This window comes from Carassius gibelio, chromosome A21 (assembly GCF_023724105.1).
Source record: "Carassius gibelio isolate Cgi1373 ecotype wild population from Czech Republic chromosome A21, carGib1.2-hapl.c, whole genome shotgun sequence".
Lineage (NCBI taxonomy): Eukaryota > Metazoa > Chordata > Actinopteri > Cypriniformes > Cyprinidae > Carassius > Carassius gibelio.
The window spans coordinates 19,188,539-19,205,163 of record NC_068391.1 but is presented as its reverse complement, the minus strand read 5'-3'; positions in this window follow the sequence as shown (position 1 = coordinate 19,205,163).

Genomic DNA, 16,625 nt, shown 5'->3' with positions numbered 1-16,625 from the left:
AAATCCATATATCAATTCATCTACCATCCATGTTCATTTAAATCTCATTTGTGGTAGGGTCTAGGTGTCGCAATACTCAGAGGAGAGTAGAAGCATCCCAACAATTGCTTTTCACAGCAATGTTGGAACAGTTCTTGAAGATGTGGATGAGAACTGAATTGCTGAATAACTGAGCAAGGTGACATTTAAAAGTGACGAGGGTCCAGTAGTGGTTTGAGAACACGAGAGCCCAGGATTTGCTTGAGTTCCCTGAGGAGGATATCCTGAGCTGGCCTCAGACCTCAGAGATCAGCACAGTCCCTTGGCTCTCAACCCCCACACCTGAACTCCCAACACTCGGTAAAATGTGGACCAGCCACCAAATCGCCAACAGATCACTCATTCCATGAAGAAACAAAGGAGTCAGGGAAATCTGAAAGTACAGAAGGATGTAACTCAAGGTACTTGAAAGGTCCTACGTTACTTGTCAGCAGATGACCATAGAAGCACGTTCCTAGGATTTCCACTTATTGTGTTATTATATGTGTTATTGTGAGCACGACCATAACACCTGTGCAAGGGAGCCAGTGCTCTCAAGTGCGAAGCAAGACATGCACAGTTGCATGAACAGTGTAGCAATTAAGTTAAGCGCAAATCTGCACTAAAAGAAGATGGAGGTCAGAGTGCTTTTCTTGAGAAACCCTAGCTATTATGAGAGTTATGGGGATGCCTTGGCCTGTTGAGACTCCCAGTAGGCATTCAAGATGCTGCAATCCTTTGTCAATGAAGGTTCAAAGGCAGAGTGGTTAGGCATACACATGTAATCTATAGTGTTTAGATGTGAATTTACAATGTAGATCAGACCTTCTAAGCTACAATATCAATCCACCTCTACTAGTGCAGTGTTGTAGACAAGTGTAGTGATAAGTTGAAAATGCCACCTGCACCATTAGCAAACCTTTCTCTTAATGGTTTCAAGGGAACTGGACCAGTTTTTTATTTTTATTTTATTTTTTATTTTTTTAAGACTGGAAAATAAGATTTTGCTTTGCCTTTGTCAAATGAGAAAAGATGTGAAAGTGGCATGACTTCTAGGTGGCATTTACTTTTACGTTTATTATCATTTGCGCGTCAGCCGCTATTAACTGATGAGACTGCACAAATAAAAGGATGTGGATATATTTTTGTATCAGATATTACAGCTCTGATTTATCAATCAGTGTCCATAGGTGCTTTAATTGTTTCCTTAGAGTCACTAATAATAGAGGGAGAGGGGGGGGGGGAATGCATACAGCATCATAACCTGTGGTTCAGTATATTATCCATGAGAATAATTAAAAATTCTTAGTAGTAGTTTGTACAAGAGGTTTCTTAACTATATACATATATAAGTTAGCACTCATTTACTACATAGCTTAATTACGTTCTAGTAGACTTGTTGGCACTATGCAGTCTTTCTTGCTAATGATCGGTTTAATGTTCCACAGGGCAACCTGAATCATTATTGGTCCATGCGTCCTGACCAATCACCATAGGCAAGGGTTGAAATTTTTGATAGAGTAGGGATTGGCAAAATGCTAAAACAGCCATACTGTGCCACTGAGACATGTTGGATGTTGAATTTGTTCAAACTGATATTGTGTTCAACATGTTCTTGTAGCACCAGCACTCTGTTTATTCACAGTGAACTTACATCTAGGAGAGATTTTTGGTAAGATTCTGGTTGTGGGCATTCGTCCCTGCAAGATTTGCCTTAACGAGATCACTAAGCATTTTTCATGAAATATTTCTGAGCAATACAATGCAAATACAACAAAGTTCATGGGAGAGTGATTCTCTTTCAACTCAACTCAAGCCTTAATCATGGTTATAGAGCATTATAATTTGATCACTGGACATTTGGGGTACAATTAATTTAGCAGTTATAGAACCTAGAATATACGGTGACAAATAAGTCCCCACAAATGTCTCACACAGGTACTCTGTCCATGTTTCCACTGCGTAACCTCAGAACCTCAAAAAGTAAAACTCAGTATTTACAGGAATAGGATTCTAATGTCTCACCTTTTTGCATCTTCATCTTACAATTATCACTTTTTCCCCAGTTAAGTAAACCTTTATATTTCACATTATTCACAATTTCTTGTAATTGTGACGTAACTGTGACATTTTCTAAATGCGACTTTATTTCTTGTAACTGCATCTCTGTATTACAACAACAAGGTTATTTTAGTGTTTTATCCTGGTTATTTGGTTCTGAGTTGTGTGAGTGGAAACATGGATACTGTAGAGTAATTCAGGTCAAAAATGATGGTATGTATAACCTATTGGGAAAAAAATAAGATAAGTGATCAGTTTTCTAAGTGTGCAACCTACTACAGTACAAAAACATTAATAGATAGCTCTATCAAATATCTTATATCTACAATGGCACAAGTTGCTGTTTTATAAAAAGCTACTAAGTTACTATCTAAAGGAGCTGGTGCATGTAACAAACAATACTAGCATTTCAGCTTTTTTATTTGAAAGTTTAAAATTTCACCATAGTGCTAGGATAGATACATTATCATTAAGACCAATTTGCCAGTTTACAAGGGTCATTTGGCCAAAATACTCAGATAAATGTAGCAGCGCTGAGTTGAGAGGGTGATGGTAGTCAACTCCTTTTTTACTTTATTTTTATTTTTTTGTTAATAAAATCGTTTAGGTTTTTAATCTTAATTTCAAAACCACAAATACTAGATTATTACCAAGTCAGTATGATTTTGTCTTTTGTTGTCTGTTTGATTTTTTTATTAAATTTATTGATCTTGAAGGTTGGTGGCTCTGTTATCAGTCTATTGAAGAATGTGTCAGATGTGTGGGCTTTAAATTGTGATATAAATTGCTGCTAATTACCACTTTTAGCTAGTTATAATCAAGACACCATTCAGTCTTGACCATTTTATTACACATGTGTCATTTATAGTATTTGGACATTCTTTGTCACCTTAAAAACTGTGTTTAAAAAAGAAATGGGCCCTTTGTGTCTATATTTGTAACAACTGATCTTGCTCACTCTCTGAAGAATAGTGGCTCAGCTATAGATACACTGCTGTAACACAAAAATGGCAGGCTCTGTCTATGGAGATGGACGTTATATGGGAAATAACGGAACAAGAATAGCATTTGGGATAGCATTGTGTCAAGGTAGCATACTTTTGAGCACTGATGGGATTGTTGGCCTTTTTAGGAGAATGTGACTCATCGTAATTATTAAAGTATGAATACTTCTGTGTAATTTGCTATCTGGTTAGGGGATAGGAGACACATTTTCCTTTTGCCTTGCACTTTGCTTTAGTTCTAGACAAATATATTGTTTGTTAATGTTTTTGTCCTTTTTCTTTTTTTTAAAGAGCTTTGCACAAATTATGGGGATTGGGGGGGTTGGGGGTATGGCAGAATTCAATGAGGCTAATGTGTTCTGATGACAGTGAAGGACATTATAAGCTACGCACTTCACACAAATCACCCCATAAGTTCACTTCCATTTTCATACAATGAACATAACTCAACAAATCATCAAATAGCTTTTACTTGAGTACATTGTTTTTGTCTTTTGCTGCATCAAACCATAAAGCAGGAGATAAGGAAGTACAAAAACTGTTGAACTGATTTTAATGTGAATTTTCTTGCCTCTTGTGTATATGTGTAATTACATGTGAATTGTATTGTAAATATGATATCTTTCACTTATATTTCTTAATGCATGAAAAATACAGGGCAGTTGGTAATAACAGCTAGCCTCAACGCTACTGGCATGGACAGCTTTTACAGCACCGGCATAACTTCTGCAAACGAAACCTATCTCTGAAAAAAAAGAAATGGAGAAAAACTCACAAAAACGATACCGGTTTTGTTTTGCATGTCTCTTTCCGGAAAGGTTTATTTTCATAAGTTCTTTTCTATTCTAAAACTGGCCATTCCTATCACCCACACATACAAATAAAGCGTTTTGCTTCTTCCTGTGCACAGAGATTGAACCAAACACTGTAAATCTTAAATTAAAAATAGAAAACAAAAAAGAGAAAATACTAACTATATCAGAAGAGGAGAGTTATGGAGAAAATTACTCACGGAATCGTCATTTGAACAAAGAAAAAAAAATACATGAAGATATGCACATTTTCATCATCTCTTGCTTTTTTTTGTGTATCACATACAGTTTAGAGTAGATCGACACACCATCAGTTCAAAGTAGATTAGACCTGCTTACATTTCATTGAACAAAACAGCAAGTTAACATACCATGCCATGAGAATGCATGACTGGCAGAGCAAATTCTCAGAGTTTGTTGAAATGTATGGGCCAGTGACTTTGCTGTTCTGAATATTTTTTTCTTCTTTACGCCAGGATAGCGTTACTGATATAGCGGATTATAACACATAATCACAGCACCCACAAGCAAAATACTAACCTGAAGAGAAAATCCTATTAAATTTATTTATTTATTTTTAATTGGCAGATATTTAGGGCAATCACGCAATTTGAGAATTAAATTGCTATTCAGTACTGTTTCCTTTCATTTCTATTTGCCTGTATTCGTTGTATTCTTTAAATGAATTGTTAATTCTTATTGTTGATGTTTTCTCATAGCAAGGAAATATAGTTCTACTTTACATCCTGCCCTGAAAGTGAAATCCATTCTGTTTTTGTGTTGTACTGGTTTTGTTCTCATTAAGCTCTTGGTTTGATTCTGTTGAACTCTTGAGGTGTGATGATTTTTGATGATCCATTTGGGGGTATGACTTGTCTTCATGAAATCAACATTTGTAAAGTATAAGGTTGTGTTCTCTTATTTTTCTTTACTTTTTCTTTCTTTCCTTTTTTTTTAATTTGGTTTTTGTCAGTGCCAATTAATGTAATGGTGTCAGTCAGCTTTTCTAGGTGTTTGAGCAAAATGTGTTTTTTACTAATACAAGATGTTACAGTATGTGGTACAAAAAAAAGGGTTGAGTAACCAACTGACTTTTTACAAATAAAGGCTTATACAGTAAATAACAACAATGCAGAAGTCTTTTCATTTGCTATTTGTGGACTAATGTCTGCATTTCTTTTCTGCTGGCTATTGGTTTAAACTCATTAGTCCCCAAATGGTAAATCATGTATTGTTTTCAGAACATGATGTAAGGAGAGACATTTAAATTGCTGCAGGTCTTCACACTGTCATTTTCTTTTCTTTCTGTTTTTAAAAAATAAAATACATATTTAGGGCAAACTGAGATTGCAATCAGACGCAAGTGAAGACCATTTCAATGTCTTGTATACTCAGTTTGAATTTGATTATAATAATGACACAATATTAAAGATACACCTCCCGTCCAACCCTCGGTCCTGAATAAAGTACCATCAGAATCCCTGTTGGAAGAGTGTAATCTTTGCCCCATAACAACATTAGTTTGGATACTCATATTTGGCAAGATTCTGCAAGAGAATCAGAAGAAGAGACATGTATATTAGGGCTCCCATATGTCGTAAGAAGAGTAGTCAAACTTGCCTTGATGAGAAACTGAAACAGTTGCATCACTTGGTAGAAATATTTTAAAAGACAAAACCAAATGAAGAAGTCTAAACACAGGAAGTACCCAGCTGCAATGCAGTGAAGAGAAAATAAGCTCTCCTTTTGTTTCATATTTGATTCAATTCATTAAATTTAACATAGATTTGAATCCCTCTTTGCTATTTTGTGGAAAAATGGAACTTTCTATGAATATTATACAAACTGGTGTCTTGTTACATATTTAAAACATTAGATACACTAGTTCCAAGTTTTGTGATGGGAGAACTACTAGATTTAGGTTTAAAAAATATATATCTAACCAAATTCTTGGAAGTATTGACTTTCTAGACTAAATAACATTAAATTCAAAACAATTTCTTAAATTTGATAATCAGTTGAATTTATATTCAACACATTGGAGGGCTATTTGTTATTATTAATGACCAAAATCAATGGTTGCCACATAATAAAACTGTATTGCTGCATAATACTTCCACTACAAAAGTTTTACTTATTATTAAACCCAACAAGTAAAATAATTTGTTGTAACATTTTACACAAAACTACTCTTTCTGAAACTTTGCTCCTTAAAGCTGCGGTAGGGAACTTTTGACGCTCTAGCGGTTAAAAAACAGAACTGCTTGCGTCTTGTGGAAGAACATCGTAGCCGGAACTACTTCTCTCTGTTTATGTCTATGAAGAATCACAAAGGTACTGGTTTACTCCGCCGCGGTATCCCCAAAGCAATCTAAAATAATCCGAATATAAACACTTATTATAGGTGCACCCTAGTGATTCAGGACAAGCTAAAAACACGGTTTGGGAAATGGATTCATGGTGTACTCACTTATTATATACATTTTTCTACATTTTGAACACAAACAAAATTACGGACCACAGCTCTGATTGGTTGTTTCTTACCGGGAGCGGATGACTTTCTGCAAATGGCAATAGGACACTGGGAGGAGCCAGAGGAGCTAGATTTTTTCACAGATTATCTGTCTCATATTCTACTGTCAGGACATAATGACAGGTTTCACAAATATGTAAAAAATATATTTTTACAAAAGTTACCTTCTGCAGCTTTAAACGTAGCTTTAAGAAAAGCTTTAAGGTGGGGGTGGGGGGTGTTGGCATGGGATGAGACAGAGAAAAGAAAAATCCCATATAGAAGCTTGAGGGAAATACAAAGTTGTTGTTTTTGTGCTCCATCTTGCCTCAGTAAACTTTGAAAATGTTCCCAGTGGAGGAGAGACACTTACGGGGCTAGGAGTACAAAGATCTGTTGGGAAGATGGAAGAAGAGCACTGAACTAGATCAGCCAAATGTGCCGGCCATTTCCTTGTTCCATTGTCAGCACTCCATAAAAAAAACATCAAATATTAAGAGGATGCATTAACATGGGCCAGAAACTGATGGCTGTGAGGGGTAAAAAAGAGATGAAAACACTCAAAGAAGTGGAAGATTCCATCATGACTCTACTCTGCTGGTTTCTGTGAGCCGTGGACAAATCTCTCCATCTTGAAAAGTGGTGGTCTGTCGGGTTTGGTACTGTATGTGAAAACAACAAGAATTACTGGTGAATTATTTGTTATAAGTGGTGATGTTAATATAGATGGATGACTGATATATGTACACAAATCAAATTAAGTTTCCTTTAATACATTAATGCACCACTCGCAGAACCAGATGGAATTGCAAAGATTGTAATTGTTTTCAAATACATTTTCCACAAACAGTCTTCGGTCGTCCACTAGTCAGAAAAATGTATAAAACTTACAAACAAATTATTTCTTATAGCCATTTCTAGCTAATATGTAAAAACATGGCCTCTATTGTCAATATAAAGACATTTTCTGTATTAATTTTTCACAGGTGTTTTAGCTATGTTTTTAATTACGCATCACATTGTGCCATGTTTTAATGGTTTATGGAAGAAAATGACCAGAACCTTTCCTGTTTCTATTGTTTTTCTCACAGTGAAGGATCTTTACATTAGTTTTTCTGCTATGTATCCAGTCAGGTGTCTAATATCTAGTTCTTTGGTGTCCTATGAAGCTATAAATAGATTGCAGAAAGTCACTTGGGGGAATAAAGTGCCTTGCTTGAGGGCAGAAAGCTTCCATAATACTTATATTTATAAATGTGCTGCATGTGATGCGAATATTACAGTGAAACGTATCACCAGCAGAGGAATTTCTGTTGATGACTACATTCAATACTCACACGGGGAATCTGTTATGTAAGATGCAAATCAAATTAGTGACCCACACATGCTCTTGTGACCACACTCATAAATGACTTTGGAGCCATTAAATTGTGGATGTGTTTCTATTAGAATCAATGTTGTCTTTTATGTTAAGTGCTTACACAATCGGACTGAAAGGTTACTGTATTTTATTTAATATCTTCATGTATTATAGTCATATTTAGCAGACTACAGCTCTGCTTGTGATTTTCTAAATGCTTTATATCAGCCTACGTGACTAGATGTATTGGGCTGTTACCATATGAGACTTTTCACTACGTGATTGTAGTGGGCAAAGGAATTCACAGTAATAAAAGATTGTCACGTTTATCTGTTTCAGAAAAAAAAAAATAAAAAAAAAATGAAGTGCACTTTTGTACTTTCCACTCATTTTTAGTGTATATTTCACAAAATGTGCAAGAAGAAAACATAAAATAATTTAGCAGAAATGTTGCTATAGCAGTGTAAAAAAGCTTTTTTTATATATATATATTTGGATATTTTTGGTTAAAAAATATATATATATATTTTTGGGCATGACTGTCAACATGACAGTAATGTCAACATATAATCTTCTAATGTATAAAATGTGTTTAGCATTTCAGCATTTTTTTTTTCTTTGCATCTCATTTGGTTATAAATTATGACTCATTATTGTATTCTACATGGATATGCTTTTTCAGCCATTGGGCATCTGTTGTCTAGATATCTGTATTGATGGATTTGAAAAATCCATATCCATCGAGCACAAGATGAAATGATAGACAATTCATGAAAAAGCATATATTGTTAGCAATAAAAGGGTTGATTTATCACTCAATGGTTACAGTTATTGCTTAAATAACATAATGCAGTATATGTTAACAATATTGTGGCGCAACCATTTTAAATTAATTTGATGGTGCATGCTCAAAAAATAAAAGACAGGATGAAGATTTACTTTGGGCAGTATGACTAAAAATGACGTGCCTTTGAGGTTGTCCCACATATCTCCAATGCACACATTACACGGATGCATAAATGCACATACACACTCACATGAGCGTGCGCACACACACACACACACAAACACAGTGTAGTGCTGTTCAGTCAGGAATGAACAGATAAGGAATGCAGCTGATAAAATATTAAGACTTGGCGCTCTTTTATATTTATCATATGACCAATGCTGCACAAGTGAATCTATTTCTGTCTTTCTGTCTATCTACGTCCCCTTCCTCCCTCACAGGCTTATTTGCTCATTTTATTTTCAAGCATTAAAAAATGTCTGCCAATCGTGTCAAATGAAACATAATTACACTAAAGGAGACTAATGATTGACTCAAATGATTCATAGTAATTCCATGGCAATTTCATTGTTTGATTCAAACAAACACGTTTCCTTGGGGATTGCATGCAGCCAGTCAGATGCCTTTGCTTGTATTTGACAACGGAGCCAGAATTAGGTTTCATTAGATGTGCAGTGCAGTTTCAACAGTGACTGGCACAAATCTCCATTAAAAACACTGCACTGTTTTTATTGGTTCTGTTTTACACATTGCTCTGGCATGTCACTCGTGTTTGTGGTGTGCTATGGCACAAAGATCGAATATGGCTGGAATATAATCACAGCTAATGGCTAGACTGGTTTCTCTAGAGAACAGGAGATGTAAGCCATTTTGTTGACTGAGGCACACACATCTTTGTCATCACTTGGCTCCAACTCCCTGCAGCTCTGGCAGCAGATGGTTGACTGTTTTCTTAATCAACACCACCCTCTATTGGCAAGAATGGTCTTACAGCAACCCTACAGCAAATTAAGATTTAGTTTTGCAAGATTTGCATTTTTGAGAGTGGAAAGAGCCTGGAGAGTTTGAAATCAAGAAAGAGCACAACAAATATGATTTCCTCAGACAAACCTGGAATGCCACTATAAAATTATTATTATTTAAAGAATGACTACATCAGTGTGTGTTGCGGCTAAAGTTTGTAGTAACTTTTGGTCACAGTGAGAGCACCATTTTGGCAAAGCCTTTGCTTTTATGTATTCCCTGTTCAAACAGAAAGGTTAGGTTTGGGTGGTTTGAAGGGCTTGGTTCTTGAACTATGATTTGCGACATGCTTTTGTTAGTCGCTTTTTATACTTCAAAAAAGCATATGCATCCCTGAGTGCTGATGAGTCCATATTCTCTTCTCAGTTTGCAAGGAGATAAAGACTGTAAGTGATCAAATCTGTAAATGCATGTATCTGCATATACAGGTGCATCTCAATAAATTAGAATGTTGTGGAAACGTTCATTTATTTCAGTAATTCAACTCAAATTGTGAAACCCGTGTATTAAATAAATTCAGTGCACACAGATTGAATTAGTTTAAGATTTTAGTTCTTTTAATTGTGATGATTTTGGCTCACATTGAATAAAAAACCCACCAATTCACAAAAATCTCAACGAATTAGAATATGGTGACATGCCAATCAGCTAATCAACTCAAAACACCTGCAAAGGTTTCCTGAGCCTAAAAAATGGTATCTGTTTAGTTCACTAGGCTACACAATCATGGGGAAGACTGCTGATCTGACAGTTTTCCAGAAGACAATCATTGACACCCTTCACAAGGAGGGTAAGCCACAAACATTTAGTGCCAATGAAGCTTGCTGTTCACAGAATGCTGTATCCAAGCATGTTAACAGAAAGTTGAGTGGAAGGAAAAAGTGTGGAAGAAAAAGATGCACAACCAACCGAGAGAACCGCAGCATTATGAGGATTGTCAAGCAAAATTGATTCATCACACACAGACCTGTCGAGGAATTTGGTGAACCACAGACAACGTCAGAGACATCTTACTTGGGCTAAAGAGAAGAAGAACTGGACTGTTGGCCAGTGGTCCAAAATCCTCTTTTCAGATGAGAGCAAGTTTTATATTTCATTTGGAAACCAAGGTCCTAGAGTCTGGAGGAAGGGTGGAGAAGCTCATAGCCCAAGTTGCTTGAAGTCCAGTGTTATGTTTCCTCAGTCTGTGATGATTTGGGGTGCAATGTCATCTGCTGGTTTTGGTCCATTGTGTTTTTTGAAAACCAAAGTGTTGGATAAACCAATAAATCTTGGAGCACTTCATGCTTCCTTCTGCTGACCAGCTTTTTGAAGATGCTGATTTCAATTTCCATCAGGATTTGGCAAATGCCCACACTACCAAAAGCACGAAAAGTTGGTTAAATGACCATAGTGGTTGTGTGCTTGACTGGCCAGCAAACTCACCAGACCAGAACCGCATAGAGAATCAATGGGCTATTGCCAAGAGGAAGATGCAAAACAAGCGACCAAACAATGCAAATCCATACCACATCAGCAGTGCCACAAACTGATCACCTCCATGCCGCACCGAATTGAGGCAGTAAATAAAGCAAAAGGAGGTCATACCAAGTATTGAGTAAATGTACAGTAAATTATACTTTCCAGAAGAACAAAAAAAAATCACTTTAAAAAAAAAAAATCACATTATTGGTCTTATGAAGTATTCTAACTGTTGGGATAGTGAATTGGTGGGTTTCTGTTAAATGTGAGCCAAAATCATCACAATTAAAAGAACCAAAGACTTAAACTACTTCAATCTGTGTGCATTGCATTTATTTAATACACGGGTTCCACAATTTGAGTTGAATTACTGAAATAAATTAACTTTTCCACAACATTCTAATTGATTGAGATGCACCCGTATATGGTAAAATATAATGTTACATCTTACACTAGAAAAGAGATGGCTTCCATGCTCATAGGCATGGATTAAAACTAAATTTAGATTTTATGAGGAATCATGCCATCATGCCACAGGCTTGTAATGTGTGAGATGTGAAATATTTATATATTTACACTTGTTAACCCAATTCATTTCTGTGCATGTTCTGTAACTTGTGAGCATGTTCTTCTTTCTCCCATAATACAAAGCACGATTAGCAAAGGCTGATTTCACCAGAAAACAACACACTGTTAAAATGTAAAGACTCTTCCAAATCATATGTCTGCTGCATGCTAGTCCTTTCTCCAAAAGATAAGGAGAGGTCTTTATTTACTCAGTATGTAATAAATACACTTTCACTTTTAAATGCATATCAGTATCTTATCTATAGTATATTATAATATTGTCCAGTAAGACTTCTCAGAAAGCAAACCCAATGATGCTCGCCTTATCAAAAGCCACTTATACTGACATCAGCAGGAAAACCACTGATGAGCACCAAAACATGTTTATTCTTAAGTTTTATTGTTTATTGTGTAAAACAATGTATGTATTCATTTATTTTTTACATTTTGGATGTATTGCATGTGTTTTTTCTAAAAGACTGCAGAGCACAAGACATCATATTATGACTGTCGCAGTGTCCATAGAAATGTTACATGCTCAAAGTCTAGTGTGACCACAGCTTGGAGTCTCCTCGACAGCCCTGAGGCTCCCAAGAGGAATTTTTCATTTGCATTTGTATGTTGCTCTTATATTATAAACATGATTCATGAATACATTTAACTCAAACTGGCAGTCAGAGGCTGGGGTGCAAATAAATAAATGTGCGGTCACTGCAGATTTTACATTCCATTCACTCCCATTCATATAATGCTTTGCACTAGCCAGTCTTGAAAATACGAAATTTGTCAGTATATCTGTCAACCCGTGACTTTGTGTGCACCTGTGCAACCCACACTTCCAAACTTATCTCTTTAATTGACTCCAGTTAGATTTTGGAAGCAAACGCAAGTTCACAAGTTTTTTTTCTTCCTGCGCTGAGTTATTACTCTGTGTATTCAATAAAAATCATGAAAAGTACAACTTTTGGTGCTATTAGTTTTGTTAGATTGTGTGTAAGTATGAATTAAAGTGATATCAGACAACTTTTTCTTTCTTTTTTCCTTTTCTTTTTAGAGTAAGCAATGTAGAAATCTATATATAATCAAAGGGCTCACAAACTTATTGCTGTGGCTGTAAGACTGAAAATACCTTTGATATATAGAAGTTAGAAACAAAACCATTTGATAAATACTTTGAAACTCCCAAAGTGTTTGCAAATGTGTGTGCTATATGCATCTAACGTTCAGCCAGTGGTCTGTGGGTGTGCTGTCTGAGACTGAGATTAACTGTCATAATTCCGGCCTGTATTCAATGTTTTTATGTATTTTTTTTTTTTTAATTGCCTTCACAAGAAGACCATTAGACAGCTGCAGCTCATCCAGAACACTGCTGCCAGGATTCTGACTAGAACCATAAAATCTGAGCATATCACACCAGTCCTCAGGTCCTTACACTGGATAATGAGTATTTTTATTATATATAATAAGTACTTTTGCTAATTTATAAATAACTCAATGGCCTAGGACCTAAATTCATAGAATATGTTCACTGAATATAAACCTAACAGAGCACTCAGATCATAAGGACCGAGTCAGTTAGAAATACCAAGGGTTCACACAAAACAAGGAGAATCTGCTTTTATAGTTACCATGCCACCTGCAGTTTCCAGAAGAGATCAAATCTGCTAAAACAACAGTCACATGTAAATGCAGACTCAAAACCCATCTGTTTAGCTGTGCATTTATTGAATGAGCACTGTGAGATGTCCAAACTGATTGCACTGTATTTTATGTAGAATCATTTTCTATTCTTAACTGTTGTCAACTCATTTTAAACCTCTTAAATCAATTTTTAAAACATTTTCAAACATTTAAATTCCTCATTCATTGTTGTGATTATTTTTTAATATTATTATTTTATTTTATTTTATGTAAAGCATTTTGAATTACCACTGTGTATGAAATGTGCTATATAAATAAACTTGCCTTGCCTTGCCTATACCTGTATACAGTAAACAAAAAAAGCTTGCTATTTAAATATGAAGTCTCTGTATTCTGTGTGTCTTTGGGTAAATTAATGGTGCTGGTGCAGTTTCTCATTGTGTTTAGAGTGTTCAACGTTTTGCGGATTCCTCATTCATATTTTCTGTTTTTCTAAAGTTCATAACCAAAAGTCCTGCAGTGATTAGAATTAAAATTGATTTCTGATTCTGAGCCATTATTGATTCTCATATTGTACCCCGTTATGCATGTAAAACTGTACTTAATGTGTAATGGAGATTCAGTGAGCCAATTTTAAATATCATTTTGATTCATAGAATCCAATGCAAATGTTTGAAGTGCCAAAGATACACCCACAGGCGCATTAGAGCTTTCTGACTTATTTTTTTTTTTTTACAATGTATTTTTAGTAGATTTATTTCAAAGTAAGGGGTGTCCAATCCTGCACCTGGAGGGCCCAGGTGCTAACAGCTTGCAGTGCACAGCTTATTTTTTGCAAAAAACTACTGTCAAAATTCACTAAAGATGCCCAGTGAGAAATTTGTGATGACAAGGCATGGGGACAGTTATTTTTGCAGCTGACCTTATTGTATGTGCATTTCTATGAGTTTCCTTTTCAGACTGAAAATTTATGGGAAAAGAGTAGAGTTATTTGCTTGTTTCCTTACTGATTATTTATATAGAGTTCAATATCTATAATTTAGTTCAATATCAATAATGGTGATTGGGTTAATCATTATGGAAATGTACTGACTGGTTCTGTGCATTTTCAGTAGATACATTTCTACTTCGGGTTTGGGGGCATCTTACCTCTCTTTTAGTATTTTACTTTTTTGTGCTATAACAGATATATTTAAAATATTTATATAAGTATTTTCTATAGTAGCACACTAGCCGATGCATTTTCATGCACATGTTAATTAAACACGATGTGTTAAATATATTACAATTTAAAAGTAAATCCACATCGTCCTACGTCTATCTATCTATCAATAGCACTCTCTATTGTTGATAATATACTGTACAGTTGTTTGCATAGGAGTGCTGATGACCCTATCTGGTTTTATTGTCCAATAATGTCTGGTAATATTATTATACCTTATTTACTTCTGTAAAATTTGTTTGTGCAACAACATTTTGTGTGCAGTCAGTGAAAGTTTTACCATATACTGGGGCTAAACCAAAGTTGGTAAACGGGTTTGTGTTGATGTTAGGAATTCATTCTTCACTGAGCTTGATTGCTATCTGTAGCTCTTGTTCATTTACCCAGTTACCAGAACAACCACACTGGCCCTAGTTACTACACTGGTTTCCATGGGAACTATTGCAGACTAGTCTGTTCATTGTCTGTGTCAGAAATTAGAAAACAGGTGAAAACATTGGCCAAGTGTCATGCAGTATATACCTGTGAAGAGTGTTTAGCTACAGTATTTTTACTTTTTTTTTTTTTTTCAGTTTCCATTGATATAATGCAGCTCTTCCAAAGCCTAGTGATCTGCATATAGTATCACAGATGCATGATTATGCTTGTAAGGCAGCTTATCAGATTATTTCCTAACTACACAGCGAAAACATAATATAATATAAATGTGTTATATTATTACAACTCCTTCGTTACTACCTTATTCTAATTGAAACAAATGGAAGGAAACACTTGATCCTTGTTCATTTCCTGTATCTCTGTCTGCCTTGTTTGAAGCTTGAAGTTTTTCTTTTTAAGTTTCTATGCTCAGTGTTGTTTCATAATTTTGTAACTGGGCAGTGCTTTGTTGAACAGAGGAAAATGATGAAGCTATTTAGACCTGACAAAAAATGGTAAAAGGTGAAATGGACAGAGGAAGTGAAAGTTTAAAAACAATATTTCTTCCACTCTCTTCAGAACTGATTTTTCCAAAAGTGAAGCCCTTCTCAAAGTACTGCACTCAAATGAACCTTTGAACGTCACCGATGACGTCACTTCACTAAAACAATGCAAGCCTCGATATGGAGCTCTGACGGGTTTTGGTACTAGGTGGTATCAGGTTTAACATTGCTAGTTATATGTGTAGCAGCAGCATCTCAGTATATGTCCTGGCAGTAGCAAATCAGCAGCAGTGTTGCAGTTGTAGCAGCAGTAACATGTTACCATGTTCATAACCATGCCAATCTCTCCAAGAGTTGTCATGACAGAAATGTATATACTTTTAAAATATTTACAGCAGCACAGTCTTTAACGAACCCAAAAGAGCCTGTCTTACAGCTCTCTTTATATCCTTGCATTGTCTACCGGTTGTGGCTCGCATCAAGTTCAAGACATTGATGCTTGTATATAGAACAGGCTCAGCACCCGCCAACTTCCACTCACTACTACAAAACTACATCCCCTCCAGAAGTCTGAGTTCCGCTATGGTACCATCACAGAGAGGCTCAAAATCACTTTCCAGAGCATTCTCGTTTACCATTCCAGGCTGGTGGAATGATCTTCCCACTCCTATCTGGAATGCCGAATCCCCGACAATTGAAATTGACAACTGAAAACTCTTTCGAAACTACTTGGCTGCATCTCGTTAAAACACCTTTCTCTTTATTTATTCCATCTTTTTTCTAGCTTGTGCTTATGAACAATGTCTAAAACTTGGTATTACAAGCACTTCCTGTGTCTGTTTGCCTCTTTAAGAAGAATGGCTTTATGTATCACCCAATTGTAAGTCACTTTGGATAAAAGCATCTGGAAAATGACAAAATGTAAATGTAGTATTATCCTTAAGTGCAGTCTAAATGTAATGTTTTTGGAGAGTTCACCACAGAATTTTCATTTTGCAATGTCAAGTTGAAATTTAGTCCTTTAAAATCACATTTGAATAATTAAAATACATTATTTATTTATTTATTTATTTATTTATTTATTTATTTGTTAATTATGAGATGGGTTGAACATATGTCCACACAAAAACATGCACTGTCTGTCAAAATCCTTCTAGAAAATGTGTGCCAAAATCCTCCAGGCTTCTTAGAATTAATCAGAAAGCATGCAACCATTTTTTTTTTCATTTACAGTAGC